At 49.4% G+C, this 20,324-nt stretch overlaps 1 protein-coding gene across 2 annotated transcripts in view; it reads left to right on the top strand.

Moving 5' to 3' along the window:
* The window catches only part of HSPA12A (heat shock protein family A (Hsp70) member 12A), a 149,325-nt gene that overhangs the window by 66,764 nt on the left and 62,237 nt on the right, over positions 1 to 20,324 (top strand). The window lies entirely within an intron of this gene.

The following is a 20,324-nucleotide window of genomic DNA, read 5'->3' as shown; positions in this document are numbered from 1 at the left end:
GACTGCTAGATGAAGCGTCCACATGAGAGGAGGGCCTCGTCCCAGGCCAGAAGTTGATCCAGGCCTCTCCTGTGGGCCTGCTGCTGCCTTACTGGAACTTGGCTGCTCAGAGGGAAAGGAGGGGAAGGAAGGAGGCCTCAGGAGTGAACAGAGGCACTAGGCCGCAGGTGTTTGGGGTCCCATGGCCCACTCTCCCTTGTAGTCCAGCCATGGGCCTTGGTCCTGGTTAGAGAAAGCCCTTTCTCTAAGAAACCACAGGTTCTGTGAGAGCAGAGGTGACAGGGTCCAGGGATGAAACTTGGAACTTTGGAGCCACACAGATTCAGGCCCCAGTGGCTGTCCTGCTTTCTAGCTGTGATTAACCTTGCTGGGTCTCAGTTCCAACATTTACAAAAGGACTTTAAGGAATATTCCCAGCAAGTGCCTCCACATAGACAGAGCTCCAGAGGCCAGTGTGCTGCCCGGGGTCCCGGCCGCTGGAGCAAGTGAGCGAGCTCTGAAGGCCTCTTCTCGCCTGAATGTCTGCACTCTGGGGCTCCCACCTTGGCCCTCCTCTCTTCTGTGAGAGGGCTCCAGGATCAGCTCTTCCATTTCCTGACGTCAAGTTATCCCCCACCCCTGTGCTGACAGTCCCCTGTGATCCAGCCTTGTCTACACACGTCCACTTGAACATCCCAGAGATGCCCAGGTTGGTTTGTCTCGAGGTAGAACCGCCATCCTCCTCATTGCCACTCCTGCCCTTCCTGTGCCCTCATCTCTGGGAATGCCCTGTTATCTGCCCAAGCACAGATCCCAGCCTCTTCCCTGTGCTTGTCCCTCTCCCATGTCACCTGTCACCATGATCATCAAGTGTAGCTCACCTGAAAATGTGAGAAATGGAAAATAAGATGGGGACTGTCCAAGCGTGTCCTGGGCTGGTTGGGCCCAACTCCTGGGGCAGCCTGTCTGGACTGGACTTGGTATCGGTGTGAGTAGAACAGCCGCCACCTCCCCAGCTCTGTTTGTGCCATCCAAGGCTCCCTGGGCCACCTGTGGGTCAACAGGGAAGTTCCCCTTGACTGGGAGAGAAACCTCTATCGCTGCAGGGAGACGCCACCTGTCTCCCCCTTTTCTTGCTTTGAGCCCATTTAAAAATGCTGGCAGACTGGGAGTTCCCGGGCTAGGATTTCGCAATTGCCATTCCATCCTTTGGGATTTATTCATTCCGGAAACATCCTCCCAGGGTCCCTCTGTCCACAACCTGGAAATGATTCAGACCCAGGCCTGCCCTGGCCTCTTGCACAGCTCAAACTATTCTGGTGACCCCCCTTCCTCTAGCAGTTCCCGAGTTGTCTCCCACAGGAGGCATGTCCCCATCAGGCCTCTGGTTGTCCTGCTGCTTGGCTCATTCCTAGGTTTCCAGGTTTGATCTCAGTCCTCCCCACCCCTTGCTTGTTCTCCTCAGCCAAGGTTGCCGAGGACACCAGCTCCCAGTGAGCGTCCTTGTCCTCCTTTACCTCAAGGACGCTGGGGCAGCCCACTCAGACTCAGGGTGGGGGCAAAATTGGTGGGGCCTCGGAACTGTGGAAATGGGAGGCCTGTGGGTTATGTTGAGCCCAGGACAACCTCTGGCTGCATCCACATTCAGGTGGCCCTTCTTCCTCCTGCCTAACCTCAGTCACCTCTCACTTTCCCATACCTTGCTGCCTCCTGGTCCACTTCCTGCTGTCCCCAGTACCTCCTGGCTCTGAGTCATGGTCCTGAACCATTCTGCACCCTTTTCTGAGCTTCTTAAATATGCCCAACTAAAAAAGAGGGCATACAAGCATACAAGAGTGGTTCTGGGAGAGACTCCCTGTGTCTGCACCTTCTGCCTCTGTGGACAGAGCTGCAGGAGGCCTTTCCTCTGGGGACTTGCTCTGAACCTCACCAGGAGAGCTCATGGGGTCTACAGAAGGAAACTCTTGATAGTTACATGACAGCAAAGAGTCTCTGCTCTGCAGCTGTTTGACTGGACATCCTCTCTGAGCCCTGATTGCTCATCCACAACATGAGGAACACACACTGTTGTACCTCCTCCATTAGGCTCTTTGGAGGATGGGCCAAGATAGGCCTTGCTGAGTGCCTGGTGTGAGGAACCACCGAGTAAGAGCAGGACACCTCTGCCGGTTGGTGTCCCTCTGTCTGAACGATCGAGGAGGGCTGGAGCCCAGAGCCACTCCAAGGCAGTACAATGGCCCCGGTGACCTTGGAGTTCTGCACCCGTTGGCCTCTCGCAGCCTTATCCCATAGAGCTGGTGCTCAGGTGAGGGGGCCTCAGGTGGAAGATGGGAGGAATTTTAAGCTGGGGAAGGCGAGGCCTGCACTTGTTAAGGTGTCTTCCTCAGCCTGCATTTTCTTAAAAAAAAAAAAAAAAGCAAATTACTATAAAGACCAAAGCTTTGGAGAGTAAACAGGCCTCTGAGTGTTTGTTTGTTTCTCTGTGGTCTTTGTAGCACGGATTTCTGCATCTCCAGGGGAGTTGATAACGGAATCAATAGCTGTTTTGCTCTAATTTATTGAGCTCTATTGCCTAAACCTAATTAGCATGTTTCTGAGCCATGTGGGGCTCCAGTCCTGCTCTTAGATGAGGAAATTGATCGCGAAGCTTCCCTGGGCCAAGAAAATGTCCGGGACTGGTGTGGGGGTGGCAATGGGGGCAGATATGCAAATCTTAATAACAGCATCATTCCAAGTAAAAGTAACGACCAGAGAGGAGGACACAGCTCCTGTGGGCAAGCTCCTCCTGCTTTGGCTGCGTCTCTCCCTGGAGATGACAGGGCTCCATGTTGGAAGTTGAGGTCCAAGTCAGGGACCCACCTCTGCATGGCTGCCTCCTGCTTCCTCAGCTGGAGCAGAGAGGGGAGGAAAGCATTTGTAGAAAATTCCCAGAGAGACCACACCTTAGGCCTATTTGACTGAAAGGGGGAAGATTGTGGCTGGAGGAATGGGAGGCCCAGGCCACCATTGGTCATTGAGGAGAACTGGTGATGGCTTGACCAAGGGACTTCCAAGGACAAGGAGGGGTTGAGTGGTCTGATTTTCACATCTCACCAGGCTGTGCTGAATGTCACTCCCTTCTTCTCTCCAAATCTGCCCTGAAAGTTTGCTCTCATACACTGAGGATGTTTGGGCCTGGGACAATCTCAATGTTCAACCCTGTGGCTCAAACCAAGTACCAACCAGAGAGTGTGTTCCTGGGGACACATAGGGCTGGGGGAGTCTGGGAAAGCAGGGACTTGGAGTTAAAGGTGACCTAGATGAGCAACCTTGGTCCAGGTGGGTGGAGCTGTGCTGGAGTCAAAGTCAGGGGCCTCCAGCAAGCTGCTTTTAAAAAAAGAGACAGAATTTATATTGCATAAATTTCACCATTTTAACATGTATAATTTAAAGTGGGGTTTCTATATAGTTCATGATATTTTGCAACCATCACCATTATCTAACTTTAGAACATTTCCATCACCCCAGAGAGAAACTGCATCCCTATTAGCCATCCTTCCTGCTCCTACTCCCTCCCCAGCCCCTTGGCAACCACTAATCCACTTTCTGTTTCTATGGATTTGCCTACCCTGCCCATTTCACATAAATGAGACCATACAACATGTAGACTTTTGTGTCTGGATGCTTTCATTTAGCACACCATTTTCAAAGTTCATGCATGTTGTAGCATGTGTCAGTACTTCATTCCTTTTATGAGTAATATTCTATCATAGGGACATGCCACGTCGTATCTACCCATTCATCTGCTGGTGGACATTTGGGTCGTTCACGCCTTTTGGCTACTGTGAATAGGACTGCTGAGAACACTTACGTAAAGGTATTTGGTAAAGTTAGGTTTTCCGGTTTCTTAGATACACAGCTAGGAGTGGGACTGCAGAATTACTTGATAATTCTAGTCTAACTTTTGAGGAACTGCCTCACTGTTTTCACAGGCTGCCTTTGTGAGATTTGGGGGTCTGAGATATAGAAGAGGGTGCCATGAGGGAACACAGAGCCAAGAGAGACTGCATGGAGCCCTAGGAGAAGAACCTAGAGCTGGCTGAATCCCATGCCTCCCCGTAGGCTGTTTGTGGAAGGAATGAAGGGCTGAGGCTGGAAACCAGGGCAGGTGGGGGTGAGGAATATTGGGGAAGCTCCCTAGGTCCCAGGGCTGAGCCTCCACGAGAGTTCCCATTGCAGGGTCCTGAGTCCTCTCTGCCCTTCCTTGGGAGAGGTACCCTGCTAGAGCAGGGCTGGTTTCCTCCCCATCCCTGGTAGGGGAGGCTTGTGGGTGGGGTCAGTCACAGCCCTGAACCTGGAGCAGGGTGCAGGGGAGTCAGCACATCCCCCTCTCTCATGCAGCCCTTTGCTTCTTCCAACCTGAGTGTCCCAGGTCTTTGCCCTCTGATCACCTTTGCTGCCTCCTCCTAAGGCCTGTGTCCCCTGGGCCAGTTGTCCCTCCCAGTCCATCAGGAGAGAAAGCAGCACTATGGAACCGATTCATCAGACCTGCTAGGGCCAGCCCAGGGCCCCTCCTGCAACCCCAGGAGGCCTGCAGCCCTCACCCCATCCCTCAGCTGGCCCACTTGAGGGTCCTGAGCCAGGAGCAGACTGCAGCAGTCACAGCAGGCACCGGGGACTGCAGCCCTCTGCTTCCACCAGCCTGACAGATCTGCCTGGGGATGATTGTAGACACTAACCCAGAGCTCCCGGAACTTGCAGGTGCTGATGTTAGCTTTTTCTTTTTAAATCCCTGGCATTTTATCATTCAGGAAGTTGCTGTATGAAATCGGTGGTTTATTAAATTATGAGGTCAGAACAAATGAGAGACAATTTGAACCATAGATACAGGGATGGAGTACCTTGCTCCTAGCTAGAGTGATTTTGAAGAGAAACGTGATTAAATGAATGGGATTCCCATCAGCCAGGCCACGCTGACTGACTTGTGGGGAGAAAAATCACAATCTGGGTTAATTTTTTATGGCATTTAAATCACAGAAGAAGCAAAGGACTTTGTCCTGAATGCTCCTGAGTTTTAAGGGAATGAGGCCATCATGGGGGACCTGAGGTCAGGGGCGGCCTTGTCTGAGGAGGCAGGAAACCTACTTTGTCTCTTACTGTCTGTCAGGTGCTAAGGCCTGGGCAGGGGCATCCCCAGGAACTTTCTGGAGAGGATTGACATCCCCTAGGAACACATTTTGCCTCCCTCCAAGACAGAGTGACCAATGTAGAATACTCTTTCTATCCAGTCTTTTGTACTCTGCTTGTCTTTAATAATTTAGATCTTGGGAATTGTACTGTGTCAATTCAAAGGGATTTTCTTCGTTCATTTCTATGGAGGTATAGAATTTCATTGAGTGAATATACCATGGTTTATATTGACCTTGCCTATGAATGACCATCTGTGTTGTTTCCAATATTTTGCAATGACAAATCATTCTATGAGGATAACCTTTTGCCTTGTCACTCCTATTTGTAGGTAGATTCCTAGCTGTGGGACCTACCAAATCAAAGAGTAAACTCACATACAATCATAACTGTACAACAGGGTAGTGCCAGTGGATGGGCTCCCCCTGAAGCTGGTTATAAAGGACTTCAACATGACAGAGGCCCACCCGTGAGTCCTCTGAGACTCAGCCCTGGCACTGGGAGATTCCCAACACTAACTTACCTGTAGCCTGCAGTCCCCCACCCAAGGAGGCAGAGAAGGAAGTGAGGGGCTCAGCAGAGCCTCTGGTAATTCGGTTCCTACCAGCCCCTAAATTATACCCTACAAAAGCCTGCTGTTTCCCAGCTTCCAATAGCTTTCATAATTCATGGTTATTTTGGACAAAAGTAAAGCTCAAGTCTATGCTGTCTTTAAATCTGACTTTCTTGGAAAACCTCAGATGATCTTTTCTTATTGAGCTGAATCTCGTAACCCAGAAAAACTTCCAGCCCAGAGCACATTTTGTACCCAAGAGAAAGAAAAATGACCCCTTTGTGTCTGCCTGGAGAAAGCCCCAAGTTGGGACTTGGGCCAGCTGTGGCTTTGCCCAGGGCCAAGGCCCCTAAGAGAGGGTCTCCTGGCCCCACCCTGCTGGAGGCAGTTCCACCCAGATTCTGGGAAGCTGAGGCCCTGTGGGCATGGAAAGACTAGATCATGTCACATTATACAGACGTATGACATGCACAGGAAGGAGGTCTGCAGAGACCACCATCAGAATGTCACAGTGGTGTCTTTGGGTGGTATGTTCATAGAGATTTCTATTTTTGTCTTTACATTTATTGTTATTTGGTTAGTGTTTGAAAATAATGGTGTTTCAATGGTGTCATTTGAAAATATTTTCTTTAAAAATGTTAGCTAAAAGTTTATTTTCCTTCTCCTGGCCCACATGCACCATGAGATGGGGGAAAACAAGATTCATTCAGCAAGTTTCCACCAGACATGAGTTCAAGGTGAATGCTAAGCTCCCTCCTTATACCCTGACAGCTCTGTCACGGTGAGCCACACACTTCTTTGTGCATCTACACATGCCCGGAGCTGTATTAGAGGTGACCATGGTGGCAGTTGGTGTCAGAGACAGGCAACTGCGGGTGTTCAGCGAGAAATGCCCTAGACAGGGAAGGTGAGCTTTGCCTGAGGTAGGGGTGAGGGTAAAGGATGGCTTCCCAGAGGAGGTTGGCGATGTCGAGCTGGGTTTTGAAGGAGCAAGAGGAGATTTTAAGGTGAAAAGGAAGATTTTGGTGGGACAGAGGGATTCCAGGCATGAGAAAATTCATGCACATGAGATGTAGCGGATAAGGAGGAGGAGGGGTCATGGGCTAGTCCAGGCCCAGATTGGGCATTATGACTTCATCCTGTAAGGGACAAAGATGAAGTCAAGATTTAAAATAGAAACAAGCCATGGTCGGATTTGCATCTTATTAAAAAACACTTTGGCAGCAGTGTAGAAAATGGATTAGGGGTGAGGGGTTGGGACAAGAGCCAGGGAGACAAATTGACTGAGTAATCAGGTGAGAAATGACAAGGGCCTGATTGGAAGACACGCCTATGGGGCTGCAGAGGAACAGTTGTGGAGATCTGCAGGCAACACCCAGGAGAGAAAGGTGAGGCAGGGAAGGGCCGAGATGCTTGGGCTGCACCCTAAGCCCCCCGAACACAGAGCCATGGTGGATTTGGAGCTGGCACAATGTCTGGCACATTTGAGGAGCTTGGAGAAAATTTGTATGTAATCCATAAAAAAAAACTGGGCTGCCACTCAAACCAGCTTAGCACCATGTTACGTTCAAATAGGCCTCAGTGCAGTATTCCAAAATTGTAGAGAGCAAATTAAAACTCTCCTGCAGTTTCTCACGAAAATGCCAAGGGGGACCATCCTGAAAAACTTTTATAAATCATTTTTTTTAAATGATCATTGCCTGCCCGCACCCCACCTCTTGCTTCTCATATTCATGACAACCGCTTCTGACATCTCTCTTCTCGTTCCCGATTTGCAGACTTTCCTCTTAAGATCTGGGTTTTTTTTTTTCCACTTTCCACTTTCACCTTCTTGATCAAGGCTGTTTTTGTTTTTTTTTTAATAAACTTTATTTTATTTTTATGTGGTGCCGAGGATCAAACCCAGTGTCTCACATATGCTAGGCAAGCGCTCTACCACTGAGCCACAACCCAGCCCCAATCAAGGCTGTTTTTAAACATTTATTTTAATTTCATTTTTTAACACTTGAGAATTGCAGTTCTCTCCCCCTGCATTCCAGTCCCTCCCCATCCCTGGTTTCTCCGGCTGTGTACATGTTTAAAGGTATCTTACCCTTTATCTCCACGAATAGCCTAGGAACCCAAGCACCAGGTACGTATGCAAAAAGCATCCTTTTAGAACCAGGGAGGGGAGAAACTGAACACATTTATCACTTAATATTGATTATTTAGTTATTATGTGAATAAACAAGCTGACATCTCCAGCACATACTGGGAATAAGTCTTTTATAAATATTCCAAGTATTTATCCAAAAAACCCTATGATTTTATTTGTATCCTTGTTTCACCAGTGAAAAAGCTGAGGCATAGAGAGGTGATGTGATTTGGAATTTGATAATTCACTAAACAAGTAGATGGAGATTTGTGGCTTATTATTAGGAGCCCTGACTACAGTGAGATTTCTTGAGTTGGATGAGAATATTCATGTGCTTTTTTTTTTTTTTTTAACCAATTCCTGCTGGAGACAAGGGGTTGCCAGGGGATGACTGATCGGGAATGTCAAGTGTCTTCTCTGTGGTCACACAGCTAGTCAGAGGTTGTTGAGAATCCAGATCCGGACCCTTGATCCCAGGTTCTAATCTCCAGGGATCTGCTTATTGTTCTAGACTACCACCAGCCCAGAAAAAACGGATCAAGGAGCTCTCGGGGTCTTTGAACCTGGTGGTCTGGTTAGAGTTCTTTGGCTGCAAGCAACAGAGACTGGATCTCGATATTGAAGCTAAAAATGAACATACTAGAAAGATATGGGCAGCTTGTAGGAAAACAAGAAAATCTGATCAGTCCCTTGGAGAGGATGGACTGCTGGTCTCAAGGAGAGGTGATTCCTTAGAGCCACAAAAGGTGCTGCCAACAGCAGACAGGGAACGGATCTTGGGTGGGCACAAAGCATCAGTGTCACCCTTGGAGATGTCTTCCACTCTGCAAACCAAGTATCCAAGTGATCAAAGCCACTCTTGTTTGCTCAGTGTTAATTCCCCCTTGTTCTTTAGTGAAAGAACCCTGGTTTTGTTCTTCCTCATGGAAAGTGACCCTGTCCTCGGCTCAGGGGTGAACCCAGGTCCATCTCAGCCAACTAAGGTATTCCTGTTGTCCTTGGCCATGGATGGCTGTGACTCCAGAGTGGTCATGTGGTTTAGTTCTGCCTATTGAGAAGTGAGGAGAGGCCGGCTAGGGGGCTTCCGGGAAGAAAGACCCACAAGAAGACACACTGCCTTCTTCCTCTGGACACTGTGGCTCAGCAGGACCATGGCTCTGCAGCAGCCATCTTGCTGCCCACCTGAGGCCAAGCCGACAGTGGATCTGGGCAGAGCCCAGAACTACTTCTGAATTGCTTGTTATTGCCCCAGGACTCTTCATTACTTGCAGCTAGAGATATCCTAATGGATACAGAAACTGTCTTGGTTACAGGGACAGATTTATTCTGCATTACTTCAGAGGATGGAGCTAATAGATCAAAGGAAAGACAGCTATGACAGGAGGGCCACTGTCATCACTCTGAGATGAAGGGACGTGCTACACCTTCAGGTACTCAGTTCCCTTCAAGGGAGACACGGAAGCAAACTGGCTGCCAGGGGTGTGGCAGGAGGAATTTCTGCCTGAGCTGGATCCCACAACATCAACCAGGGAGGTTCCTTATGACCTTGAACCTCCAGGATTCTGCGGTCAGGAACCAGGATCTAAAGTCAGCCCAAGCCTGTCTCCTCCCTGAAGAATTTCTCAGGGTCACATTTTTCCATTTTCTACTCATTGGAGTCCATCTTCTTTATTTTCTTGGCTTTAAGTTCAGTTTCTCTGATTCTTTGAAAAACCTGAGCAAACTGCTTGTGTTGCTATCTATTCTTAGAGTCTTTGAAAAACATTTGATAAATATATTCTCTCTAAGACACACACAGGATCACACATACATATGCATGTACACCAGCACACTTGTGCACAGTTAACACCCAAATGATCCCAGGCAAGGATTCTAAGCAGGAAACAGGCACCACACCCTCTGGCCCTGGACCATATTCCTGTAGCTCCTGACTTCTCCAGATCGTAGGGCTGCCCAGTATGATGAGCCTTGGACTCAAAGTGAGAAGATCTGAATTTGAATTCCAGCCGTGTCACCTCCTGCCTGGGTGGTCCTGGGCAAATTGTTTGCTCTCTGAACCTCAGCTCAGAGGTGACCATCATGATAAGTGTCCCTGAGCTTGGCATATATCAGGTAGTCCACAAACAGCCACCAGAAGTCACAGGCATTGTCTACGGGAGGTATGGAATCTGCAGGGTGGAAGGAGAGCTAGTGTGAATGGGCTGGGCAGAGTTGGCAATGCTTCTCGGAAGGCAGGGGGTCAATGGAGGGGTGATGTGGAAGATTCTAAGGGGACTGAAATCCTTGCCTAGAGGTCCCTTCCTCGGGTGATGTTAGGCACAGAGCACTGAAGCAGACCTTTGGATCCACTCTCTTTGTTTCCAAGCCACCTGTTCCCCCTTTTAGAGGGGGTTCGATGTTAAAGAATGCTTTCTGTATTCTGTTCTGATTACAAAAGAAAAACATGCTCTGTGTTGAAAATATTGTACAAGGGGAAGTGAAAAGAACAAAATAAAAATCACTCATAATCTCAGTATACAGAGCTAGATGACTACTCAATATGTCAGTACATTCTTTCCAGTCTTTTATTAAACGCATCCGCTGTATGATTATTAGTAGATGGACAGAAAAATAGATAGATCAATGACATTTGAACTTATCTAGCCAGTGGCTCTGCTCACTCAATCCAGAGTCAATAGTAGCTGACATTTACTGGCACTGGCTCGGCGTCAGCGCTGCTCTGTGCGCAGGTATGCGCTCACGTACTCTCCACACCCGTCCCTATGCAGCAGGTGCAGTCGTTATTTACAGATGCAGCCAAGAATGAAACCCAGGCTGGTGCTCTTGACCCTGCCCTGCCTCTCTACAGCCCTCATGTCAGCCCAAAAGACATTCTGTCTTTTTATGTGATGCGGTGTTTCTCCAGGCTCACGTGGACTCGGTGAAACTAACCTGTCGCCCTTCCTGCTGAAGGGAGGGGGCATTTGCAGGGAGGTCAGGTGATCTGGGAGACAGGTGTGGCTGTCTACACAGGTGAGCGATTTCTAATGTCTGGGCCTGATCCTTAGTCTTGTCCTCAGGTCTGGGGGACTTAGCCCACTTGAGGTCTCCTTGATCTGCAGACTCATGTGGTTAACCCAACTCGCAGGATTTAGGATTCAGGACACCGGTGTACAGTCCTCACGGTGTTTAGCCTGTTTTCAGTTGTTAATAACGCAGCACCCCAGACTGGGAAATTTTTAAAGAAAAGAGGTTTATTTTGGCTCATAGTTTTGGTGGAAGGGCAAGGGGCCACTTTGGAGGATGGCCTTCTTGTGGCACAGTCCAGAGACAGAGCAGGGCATCGTATGCCACCACACAAGGAGTGCATAGCTGTGTTCTGGTCTCTCTCTTCCTATAAAACCATTAGGACTGAATAGGATGGGGTCCGGGGTTTGACCTTATCCTAACACCTCCCCAAAGCCCACCTCTAAATACCGTATCTGATCAGGTTTCCACCTTTCAACTTCACAAGGGGATTAGACTTCAACATGATTTCAAATCATATTTGAACCATAGCACACAGAGAACCCCAGAACCCCGTGGGGGGGCTCTTTCTTTTTCCTGATCACCCCTTTTCCCCCTGATAAGCCATACTGTGGCCGAGGCTGCCTGGTTCCCAGCCTAGTCAATAAATAAATACTGCTCAATAAATACTGGTTTCTGATATTGGCTCAGCTTTACACCCAGACTGGCCCCACCTCCATCCATTGAGTGCTGGAGTGGACAGTCTTGCTCAGGGCCCCAGGCCTCAGACTTCACTGACCAGCCTTGAAGAAGTTGTCAAACCTTTCTGACCCTCCGAGAACTTATCTGTAACTTGAGAATAACCCTGTGACCTATCTCTAGGGTCATTGAGAGAGTAAGTGATCTACAAAGAGTTATCTACTCTGTGAGGCCCTAGGACCTTGTCCAGCATCTAGTCAGTGCTCAATAGATACTGGCTTCTGATACTGGCTCAGCTTTACACCCAGACTGGCCCCACCTAGATCCGCTGGGAGCTGTATCTTTTTGTTTTCCATCTCTCCCTGAGACCAAGAGCTCCTTCAGGGCAGGGGCCCTGTTTTCCCACTGTCGTATTTATCCTCAGGGCCCGGCCCATAATAGGTTCCCCAGTATATGCTTATTGGAGAGCATAATGAGTGGATGAATGAAGGACCCCCACCATGTAGATCCACAAGCCCCTCAGAATGGCTGGCACAGTGTGAGCTCCTGTCATTCCGGTCTAGGCTGAGAGGTGGCCACGGGCCTGTGGAGATGGAGGTGGAGTGAGCCTCCCCTGGCATGGGCCCAGCCTGTGTGTCTGCCCTGGCAGGAAGCTTGGGGAAGGGCAGCCCTTCTGACCTCACTCTGGGGGCCTCAGAACGCCTTCTTGGGGACTGACATTTCTCAGTCCTGGGCCCCCGCAGCTTTCCCTGCAGTGTGTTGGCTCCGACTGCAGATCTTTGCAGGAGATCCCTTGTCTGCTCTCACATGCCTGCTGGTCAGTTTGTTTCCAGAGCTTGGGTGCAAGAGGAGTCATGGAGGCAGGATACAGGCCCCGCCCGGAAGTGAGGCCTCAGCTTCCGGAGAGCGTTTAGAGAAGGGGGTGCAATGATAAAGTCTTAAAGGGAGCTTGGAAAGGACAAGTGCCTCCTTACTCTCCCCACATCTTAGCATGACTGCCTGATTTTTCTGTGGGCAGTAGCTATCCCTAAAAGGCACAGTTTCAGAGCATTATACATATAATATGCCCAGACATCAGAGGCTAGGTGACTGTCTAAAGCCACACAACAAATGCATGACAGAGTCTGGTCTTGGAGCCACGTGTCCTGAGACCAGGACTGATGCCCTGTCACCAGGGTTCATAGTGATTGAGTTATGAGCGCTTGCTGTTTGCAAGGTGTCCTGCTGGGGTGCTCTTGGTCCTTATCCACCCACAGGAGGTCCTGGAGAGAGGCTACAGGGGACCTGGGCTTGCCCACGCCTGACATCCTCACTCTGGGTGTTCCAGCTCTACTGTGCGTGGGTTTGCCCAGCAGGATCATGGAATGTGCCTGCTGGCATGCCAGTGTGCCAAAGTGCCAGCGCCAGCCTGGGAAACAACAGGGTATCTTTGTCCTAGCCCCACTCACTGCCAGATTGTTGTTCTCACACGTGGCCGACATCCCTTGCCAGCCGAGTGGGGAAGGCTGGGTTTTATTTTTAATTTTATTTATTTTCCAAACTTGACGACTTTCCTAAGGGAGGCTGGTTAAGAAAAACACCCTGGGGGCTGGGATCGACGCTCAGTGGTCCAGCACTTGTGTGGCCTGTGTGAGGCCCTGGGTTTGGTCCCTAGCACTGTGGTGGAGGGTGGGGCAGCGCAAAAACAGCATCCTAGAGGACCTGCAGATGTGTGCCCTCCTACAAACTTCTGCTTCACTTAGGCGAGCTCACTTTTGTCACCGAGAGTAGTGAGTACTGGTTATGGGTAATAGCCAATTATAATGGCAACATGGATGAAGAGCTGGCTTTGCTGCAGACACCGGGTCATACATTATCATGTAATATCCTAACAGCTATAACATACGGGGGTCCTATCAACTTTTGTTTTTCAAATAAGTGAATCAGAGAGGGTCAGTGATTCATTCAAGGCAGCAAAGCAGGGAAAGGAAGGAGCCAGGATTCAAACCCCAGTATAATCTAACTCTCCAACCCACTCCCTTACCCTCTCTGCTCCCTGAGCCTGCCCTTGCTTCCTGATGGAGGAGACAGAAGGTGGGCAAGGCCTGGAGCAATATCCTTGTAAATTTCACATGCTAGGATGCTCACCAACTCTGCTAGGGATTTTGGTTACATCTGTCTCTCCGTTTCACTAAGGCTCCATGCTTCTGGAGGGCTGGGTCTGTGTCTGGGTGGACTTTATGTTTCTGCCTGAGTCTGATGGAGAAGAGGGCGAGAGAGAATGGTGAGGGAGAGGATCCATGTGCTTGGCTGATGGGGAGTGGGCTGCTTCTAGAAACCAAGCAGTTTTAAAGCAAGCTTTAGGCTTAAAAGAAAGAGGACCTGCACCCATCCTGTTGCCTTGTCTTAGAGCCTTTGCCTCCAAGGCTTTTGGCCCAGCCCCATGGTGGTGAAGCAGATTGCCTAGGGTGACTCTCAGCTCTGCCCCCGCTGTAGTAGAGGTACGCACTTCTTGGAGGACCGTGACAATTAAATGATCGTGTTTGCATGTAAAGTGTGAATGGCAGCTGCTGTGATTTCTTCCTGGGAGTCAATTTACTTAAGAAGTTGTGTCTTAGTCAGCTTTTCGTTGCTGTGACCAAAATACCTGAACTGGAACAACCTAGAGGAGGAAAGGTTTATTTTGGCTCATGATTTCAGAAGTTTCAGTCCATGAACTACCAACTCCATTGCTCTGAGCCCAAAGTGAGGCTCAAGCCATGGCAGCCAGAAACAGAGAGTGGGAGGAGAAGGAGGAGGAGCCAACAGGACCAGTCCTCAAGGCATGCCCCAGTGAACCCACTTTTTCCACCCACGCTCTACCTGCCTACAGTTACCACCCAGTTAGTCCATTCAGATTATGAATCCAGAAAGTGGATTAAAACACTGATTAGGTTACAACTCTCATAATGTAGTAATTTCACCTTCTGCAGTAACACAGGAACTTTTGGGGGACACCTCATATCTAAACCATAACAAGTTGGTTTTTAAAAATTAAGTAATTTGGGTGATGGTACTTGGGGGCTCATGATAGCAATATCTCTGCTTTTGTGAATGCTTGAAATTTTTCACAGTAAAACATTCTATAAGCAATTTGAGATGTTAGTTTTTGCTTAGAAAAACATAGACACAGAGCACAATAGAAGGCAAAATATAATGCAACTTTTAAATAAAGCCCAAGGTTTGAAAGAAACAAAAGGTTCAAAGCAGATCTTTAGAATCATGACTGCAAGCCCAGCTTGCTCTTGATCTCACTGGGTCTGCTGTTTTTTCATCTTAAAAAATTTGGGAATAAGGATGCTTCCCTCCCTGTGCTGCGGTAGGATGGTAGGATTTGAGCAAGAGGCGATGTGAGGGTGCTTTGTAAACTGTCACTCTCTCTTCCAGTGGGATCATTTGCTTATTTGACATGTTCCTTGGGGCCCTTCCAGGTGCTATGCCAGATGTTGGAGACATAGCCCTGCACAGATTCCTCAGTGCAGGAGGATAGACCAGGACACTCTACTAAGAGCAGACTGCTGAGGGACAAATTGTTTCTCTGCCACTTACTCCTTGGTGACTGCAGCTGAGTGCTTCCTCTGGGTGTGAGCATTCCCCCATTCAGCACTTCACAGAGAGGGTCAGTGAGATTCAAGCTAAGCTGGGAAGTGGAGGGCTACAACTTGACCCTAGACAAGAGATTTAGCTTCTCTGGCTTCTGGTTTTCATTCCATTATTTGTGTACTGGACCATCCGTTTATTTCTTCCATAAACTCTTACTGAGCACCCATTGCAAGCCAGGCATGGACTGTGAGCTGGAGAGGGTCACAATAGCTGTGCTTCATGCCTGAAACCTTTGGCTGTAGTCATCTTGGGTCCTGGCAGCCCTGGTGGAAGCTCTCCCAGCCATGCAATCATCTCAGTTTTCCTTCTCTCAACCTTGTCTCTCATTTGCTCTCTCTTCCTTGAGATGTGGCTCTCGGAATGCCCCATTTTATTGTGAACGAGGAGTTCTGTAGGGCCAGGGTCTGAGCAGTTCTGAGAAGGCTGCTGAGAAAGTTACCACAGTTCCCTCTGCTGTTTGAAATACTTCTGAAAAATATTTGGATAACCCTCTATCACCTGAGCAGGCATTTCAAAAGTTTACATTGCAGCCCAAGTGATTGTGATATTTAGAGAAATAATTTCCTCTGGTCCTTGAATTTTTTGCCCTGGAAGGGTCATGTGGCAGCACATGTTGTATATGTGAAGGGTGTTTTGGAATGTTAATGGAGAGGCTGACTCACACCAGATGGGGTGGGAGACCAGGGGGAAAGGATGTATACACTGGCCACCGGGATTTGGTTCTGAGGTTGGATTTTCAGAATGTGCTGAAGGTCAGAGGACAAGGAGTGTGACACATGCCCAGACTTTTCCTGTAATTTGTTTCCTTGGACATCCGAGTTACAAAGGAGTTGCTGTTATGATATTGTTTTTAGACATAATTCTAGAGGCATTTCATAAACTCCAAAGCAGCTTTTTTTTTTTTTCTGGACGCTTCCTATGTAAAAGTTCAGATTTGAATTAGTCTTAGTGTTTCTTAAACTTAAAAAAAATACTTTGATAAACATTAAAAAAAAAGTGACTTACCCTGTCGGTATCTTCTGCATGTTCTCATCAGGCAAGGGCATTTTGCCTCAATCCATTCTGTAACCTTTACAAGGAAAAGGCATTTTTGTGGTCCAAATATGAAAATTATATAACACTGTAGGCTGTATGTAGTCTAGCCCTCAGCTGAAGGTTCTACATCTGTGTCTCCCACAATGATCCTCCCTGTAGCCATCATGCCCTTCCTACAGGTGAAGAAACAGATTCAGCCAGGTGTATTCCTGGGTTCCCAGGTCCCCGCTGCCTGGTGACAGGGTGTCCAGGCTGCCTGGTGGAGTTAGCTGGGCCTGCCTCTGGGTTCTGGCTTCTCTGCTCATGAGTTGGTATGGTGGGGGAGGGGATGTCATTGGTCAGAAGTGTCTGTGGGCAGGCTGGCAAAGAGGAGCGTGGAGAGAATGGGAATGACCTGTGTTTCCTCGACTATTTGGATCTCTGTGCCAGGCACTGTTGAGGGTCTGGCTGTGGATACAGCTGATGTCCTCTTGAGGAGTTTGCATCTGGAGAAGGGATAGGCAGCCTGAAGTTGGAAAGACCTGAGTTCTAGTTTCAAAACTCTGCAGCTTCTGGGCTCGGGGATCTTTTAGGGCCTTCATTTTGTTATCTGTACAATGTAGTTAATAATGACCCTGACCTCAGAGTTGTTGTGATAAGAGCAATGACAGGATTGCACTGGGGACTGGGCACAGAGGACAGAGGAGGGGTCTCTTGCTGTCTTGGAGGGCCAGTTGGTGTCCTGGGGGAAGTGATGTCCACACGGAGACCTTAGGGGAAGAGTGGATAACAGGCTGCTATGCCAGGTGCTGCTCTAGTTGGGCTGCAGTCTGGGCTTCTGACTCGATTTCCATTAGGGCGAGGCCATAGCTTAGGGAGGTCTGTGATTCCCTCCTGGGACATGGGAGCAGATTTGCTATATTCAAATCAGGGATGTCTGTGTGCATTTGGGTGGGGGCATTTAGTCATGGAAGCATCAGGAGACCAATTCCTGTAGGACCTGGTAGCAGAAGAAACCTTCTCTGCCGAGTGATTCACTCGGGCAGCTCTTGGGGAAGAAATCACAGGATCAAGGGAAGAAGGTGGGAGCCCTTCTTGATGTTATGTGACCTCAGCCTTTGGCTCCTTCCCTTTCCTGTCCTGTGAAAACAGCAAGGACTACCAGGAGAATTAGGTGAGAGATTGAGAGCCCCTGGCCAAGGGACCCTGTGCTCACCAGGGTGCGTCTTCATTTCCATGATGAATTTTTATATGTATTTATTTTTTAGTTGTAGGTGGAAACACAATGTTTTTATTTCATTTTTACATGGTGCTGAGGATTGAACGCAGTGCCTCACACATGCTAGGCGAGCACTCTACTACTGAGCCACAACCCCAGCCCTCCATGATGGATTTTAAAGGCAAACATGAGGCAGAGCATACACTGCCTTTTATGCTCCCCTGAATATCAAAACCGCCTGCTCTCTGCCCCCAGCACTGAGGCCTGCGTGTCATCTCCCATCCTCTTCATGCGCCCTCACATCACTGTGACTGGGTTGCTGCTGAGGGCAGATGGAGCCCAAGGCCTTTCCACAGCAGGAGACAGATGGGGGAGTGCTGCATGGTTCCTGCTGGCTCTGACAGGCTGCCAAGGCCAATGTCCTGATGCCAGGCCGGGTTCCTGATGAGGAGGGACGGGGTCCCATGCAGGTGCTGGAGAGGGGCACACTGGCCAGCCCAGGGGTGTGGAGAGGGCTTCCTGAAGTTGGGAGGTCCATGCCAGGAAAGGTTGCTGGTGGGGAGGGGGGGAATGAGGGAACCTGTAATCCAGGCATCCAACACACTTCCATATCTTTGAAATCCCAGCAAAAGAGAGGCAGGGACCGGATCCATGAGGGGGAGCTGCAGTAGGGCAGGACAGAGTCACAGGGAGTAGTCACAGGGGCAGAAGAGGAGACACTGAGAAGGCTGCTGCAGGTCATAGGAGCTGGGGACCTGGACAAAGGGGTTAGGGAAGATGGAGAGAAGGTTTCAGAAGCCACAGGGCCACACTTGACTTGGGGATTGACTGAACTTGGATAAACCTGAGGGAGGAGAGTTAGTAGATGCCCAGGTGTCTGACCTGGCCCCTGGTGGGTGGTGCCACCTTTACAGAGATGCCACCCCCAGGAGAGAGGGCAGGAGAGGATGGCCTGGACTTTCCTCTAGTTTGAGCACCCTGGGTAATACCCTTGGGAGTTGCTCAGTTGGTCTGGAGTCCTAGGGGAAGGTCAGCCCTGGGTGTAGAGGTGGGCATCGCTACAGATGGACAGAGGAACCTCCTGAGTGCTGAGCTGACAGAGTGGAGGATGGAGCTCAACAGAGATGTGTGGGTGTGCAGAGTACCACAGGAGCCTGGGGATGGGTGCACAGGACTGGGACCCAGAAGGATGCCCAGATGCAGGCTGCTAAGGGAGGGAAGTGAAGGAGATAAGAAACAGAAGCAGCTTGTAATCCTGACAAGGAAGGGTGGGGAGGAAGGCTTCCTGGGAGACACTATGGATGAGGAAGTTTGGGGCTGTGGGTGTCAAAGGTGTTCAGTATGTCACCAAAGAGTGAGAACTTTTTCCTGAGTGTGTGTGTGTGGGGGAGGGGGGAGCTCAGCAAGAGTTTGACACAAGAAAGACTCAATCAGACCACGTTGAATAGCCAGCTGTGTGGGGCAACCATGTCCAGACATATGTCCATGGGACTCTGGTACTCAGTGGACAGAGTGCAGGTGGCTCTCCCTGCCCTCTTACATTCCAACTCATGTAGACTCAGCGCAGCCAGATTTTCTCAGTGGGGAGATAGGAGCAGAATCTGGAGGCCGATGTGGAGTGTGGATGAAGGGCCAGGGCCAGTCGTTCCCCCTCTTTGTCTCTTTGTTCTCAGCCTGCTGGGCCAGTCTGTGCCCAGCATAACTGCCTCCACCCTTCCTCCTGTCTGCATTTGGGTGCCATAGGCTCCTGGTCTCCAGGACCCTCACTGGGAGCCCGCTGTGGGTTCTGCCTGACACAGCAGGTATTACCTCAACCAGCAAGCAGTCTTGGTAGAGAAAGTGCGCTCTGTGGGAATACACAGTCCACCCTGGGAATGCCTTCCACGTACCTCCTCCACTGCCCTGCACAGCTGGCCATGGTCTGTCATTAAAAAGGTTCCTCGATGTAATGTGTTTTGAACTGCTTACCATGTGCTAGATCCCAACCTAAGCATACCATCTAATCCTCTTCAGTCTTTTGAATGGATTCTCCTGTTATACCCATTTCAAAGATGGGGGTATTAAAGCTCAGATTGATTATACAACTTGACTATGGATTTACATACAGTGGTTATTTAGGACTTTTTTTTTTTTTAGTTGTCAATGGATCTTTTTATTTATTTATTTGGTGCTGAAGATCAAACCCAGGGTCTCACACATGCCAGGCAAGTGCTCTACCACTGAGCCACAACTCTAGCCCTGATATTTAGGACTATTAATGCAACAAACAGAAGATGTTTCTTTTTTATTTTTCTTTTCTTTTTTCTTTCTTTTCTTTTTCTTTTTTCTTACCCACCCCATTAGCATAACCTGGCTGCAAGACAAACCTCCCTGGGTGGCTTTTGGGAGATACCATCTGTGCATCTCAGGAAGTTAGGCAATAGCTGGTAGTTGCCACCTGTGTAGGCGTCCTAGCTACCCCATTCACCTGCTTGTGTGTCCGATATTGAGATCACATAAACCTGCCAAGCCTCGCTTTCCTTATCTGCAAAATGTTTCAGTTATGAGGAGAAAGGAGATATGAACTTGAGTACTTATCATAGTGCTGGCTCAGGGAAAGACCCAGTGACTGTGGACATCACTGCCCTGCTTGCCAAGATAGGGTAGTGGCACGGTCGACACAGCGGCTGCCTAACCAGGCCTTAACAGGTGCCGGTGGCACGTGTGTGGCAAAGCCAGAGGGCAGAGAACATGAATCATTCACCATGGAAGCCCTGCATTATTAATGTCGTTTTTCTCAGACTTCTAACGGGGCCAGGGCCGGCTCCCATATATGGAAGGCGCGACTCGGCCTCAGCTGCAAGCACCTCCCTGGGTCTCTAGTTGCCATGGAGTCCCGCAGGCGGCCGGGAGGGGAACGCCCGAGGCGGTGTCCTGGGCTCGCTGGCTGCACTGGTCCTGGGTCCGCAGCCTGG

This window comes from Spermophilus citellus (genome assembly GCF_964194105.1).
Source record: "Spermophilus citellus genome assembly, chromosome: 15".
Classification (NCBI taxonomy): Eukaryota; Metazoa; Chordata; class Mammalia; order Rodentia; family Sciuridae; genus Spermophilus; species Spermophilus citellus.
This window is presented reverse-complemented; position numbering and strand designations above follow the sequence as displayed.